Source organism: Symphalangus syndactylus, chromosome 10 (genome assembly GCF_028878055.3).
Source record: "Symphalangus syndactylus isolate Jambi chromosome 10, NHGRI_mSymSyn1-v2.1_pri, whole genome shotgun sequence".
Lineage (NCBI taxonomy): Eukaryota > Metazoa > Chordata > Mammalia > Primates > Hylobatidae > Symphalangus > Symphalangus syndactylus.
The window spans coordinates 10,054,726-10,054,977 of NC_072432.2; positions in this window are offsets into that span (position 1 = coordinate 10,054,726).

Here is a 252-nt window from a genome sequence, read left to right on the forward strand (position 1 = left end):
GTGGCACCGTCAAATAACATTCATTCAGGACTACTTTTAGGGAATGTAGATACTTAATGTTTACAGACGAGGAAATCTGAATGGTACAAAACAAACAGAGACTTATTCAAGGTCTCACATTGACTCAGCAGCAAAGTCCACATAGGAAGAGAATGTTCCTGAAGTAGCACATTTTGTTTGGACTACAAGACCAACTGAGTTATTATCTTTATTTGAGAATGATTCATGCAAATCTGCCACAGATGAAGGCAA